Raw genomic sequence first — 2,598 nt, 5'->3', positions numbered from 1 at the left:
AGCACACCACAAGCAAACAGGAATGCTGTTATTCAGAGACATAAATCATACGATGCTAGGCACAGACCCTGAACTCATCTGCAGCATGATGGGCATCTTTCTGATGATATCCCACAGAGTAATCACAAACCATTTTGGTAACAAAACCCTCCTGGGATAAAATGCAATAGCACTGCAGTCAGTTACAATCACTTGGCACAGCTAGAGTTTTGCTCCTACTGGGATGGGAACAGGACCTGAAATATCAGGGCCTACTGAAATGCCTCATGGTTGACATCAGTGATGCAAATGCAATTAATATTTCTGCCTGGTCTATAATGACTCTGGTCTCCTAATGCAGTAGAGTAGTTAGAAAAGCAATGGCACATAATGGCACATAAACACTTTCCAAGCGGCTGTCCTATTAAGGTTATGCAAGACCCAGGGCAGTCCTCTGCAATGTGATGTCAGCTCTGGCTGCTGGCCTGACACACAGTTACACAACAGGACAAGGCAAGGGCAGAAAATGGAGATGCTCTGGAGTTATCAGTCTTTTGAAATACAGTTTAAGCGCATATCTTCTGTTGCCATCACTGGGAAAACATCAGACAGGTAAACAGCAGTGGGGTGACCTATTGTCAGACTCAGATGTGATTTTTTTTTTTCTTCTCTATATATTATTCTTTATTCTTCTTCTCATGTATCTGTCCTGATTTTCTCTCTCTGAGAGTCTTGGCAGGGGAGCAAAAGAAGCTCAAAAGTACATAGCTTATGACTGAGTAATGCGCTACTAAAGGCATGGAATCTCTCTTTTTTTTTTTCTTTCTTTCATTATTTTCATGGGTGTTTTCTTACTCTGTGCATGAGCTGTTAGCCTAGAAGCCCTACTGATATTTAGCATTCCTTCTGCCCTGGCTGATTCGTGCTGGTTGCAAGAAGCATGTGGTGGGGATTTGGCCCAGCAGTAGGGGAGATCACAAGCAGGGAAAGGAGATGCCATGTCAGTTTGCATAGAGAAGGGAATCAACACAAACCCTTTTCCTCACTGTGCACTTAAACCCACTGCATTATAGCAATGAATGCTGAACACACATGGATGTGTGTCTGAGGTGGAGGAGAATCCCTGGTGCCACCCTTGGAGGATATGTTGTGCTGGTCTCTCTTCCCAGTGCTATTTGGAGAGATCAGGGCTCTCATCTGGGAGAAATGGCCATTTCCTGCACTAGCCAGACTTTTTGAATGCTGTTTTGTCCTCTCTCAGTTTAAAACCATGTAGGTGACCCTGGCTGAGGAGAAAGTTGCCCAGCATAAGTGGGGATTTTGGGCTTCTCAGAGCACAGACAAAGCCCTGCAGAGGGATATCCTGAGGCTCCTCAGGGGGACAAGGGTGTGTGAAAGAACTATGGATTCTTTTTATTGGTGCTGGTGAGAGAGGTCTACATGGGCTGAGCAAGTGGCTGCTGGCCTTGCCGGCTGAGCTCCCCACCACAGAGGAGTGGGCTGGCAGCATAACCACAGGCAGGAGAACCAGGGCCTTCAGCATCTGCAATCTGAGCAAGGGGAAAGACAGCAAAGAGGGGTGGCATGCACCAGTATCTGTCTTCCAGCTACTGGACATACTACCCAAAGGAAAGGCCTTTGCCCAATCGAAAGACTTTTCTGGAAAACTCCTGATAGCCGAGAGCCATATGGTGCCCAGGGCTTCCCTGTTCCTCCTCAAAACACTCACAGATTGCTACTTAATTCCTTTAGCTTTCCATCAGGCTGTCTAAAGAGCTTGACTGTTCAGTCAATTGCTCAATCAGGAGAATGCATTTTCTTGACATGTCAGAGTCCCATCTACTCATATGTGTAGTTACCCTTCCCACTTACTCCCAGATTAGGCCTTGTCAGAATAAAGCTTTTGAAGTTTTTCAGACAAAACCAGTACTGGTAATGAAGGTTTGAATTGTAAATACTGATAAAGTTCAGTCTGAAATAAACATTTTGTCTCCGATTATCTGCTACAATTTTATGTCTTCTTTTATCTCTGATACATACCAGCTTGCATTACTTTATTTCAGCGGTATCTTGGAGGAAGACATCACAGAAAAACCACTCAGCCAAAGATTTCCCTGTAAGTGAAGAAGATCATACCTGTAGCACAAATCCACCTATTCTATATGAAATCAGAAAGAGCAAAACCTTGGATTTGAAAAACCCTGGAGTTTTGTGGAATGTTTGATCCTGATCTGGCATGTGTGGCTCAAGCCTTTGTGGCTCACTGTGTGTTGGGGATTTTTTATGCTGAAGAAAATACACAGTAAATCCAGGCCTGTATGATCAAGATCCCTGGACATATATGCATTAAAATAGAATAAACCAATTCAGAAAACTGGCTGCTTTCCTTTTGTTCCATGTTACATCCTCAACATCTCCCTTAACTGTCCTTGGTAAGTTTTTTTCTGCAGGGTGTATGTTTTACACTCTGACAACTTGGTGCAGATATTTTATTGTCAGAATTGGGACAAAATTATGCTTACAATCCAACTACCTGTTCTGGATTTCATGTGTCTGAACCTGTGCGTGTCTATTAAAAAAATTATGCTTTTCTGTTCCCCCTCTAGTCCTCATAATTCA

The 2,598-nt window shown here is 43.6% G+C and overlaps 1 long non-coding RNA gene across 1 annotated transcript; it reads left to right on the top strand.

The window, feature by feature from the left end:
- Positions 1 to 486: 486 nt before the first annotated feature.
- On the top strand, positions 487 to 2,356 carry LOC109950962. Its single transcript, XR_002273336.1, has 2 exons — positions 487 to 591; positions 2,043 to 2,356. It is a non-coding gene; the product is annotated as an uncharacterized LOC109950962 (long non-coding RNA).
- Positions 2,357 to 2,598: the final 242 nt, after the last annotated feature.

The sequence above is a fragment of the Corvus cornix genome, chromosome Z, assembly GCF_000738735.6.
Source record: "Corvus cornix cornix isolate S_Up_H32 chromosome Z, ASM73873v5, whole genome shotgun sequence".
In the NCBI taxonomy this organism is placed as follows: domain Eukaryota; kingdom Metazoa; phylum Chordata; class Aves; order Passeriformes; family Corvidae; genus Corvus; species Corvus cornix.
The sequence above is the reverse complement of the archived record's forward strand: the minus strand, read 5'-3'. Positions and strand labels throughout refer to the sequence as shown.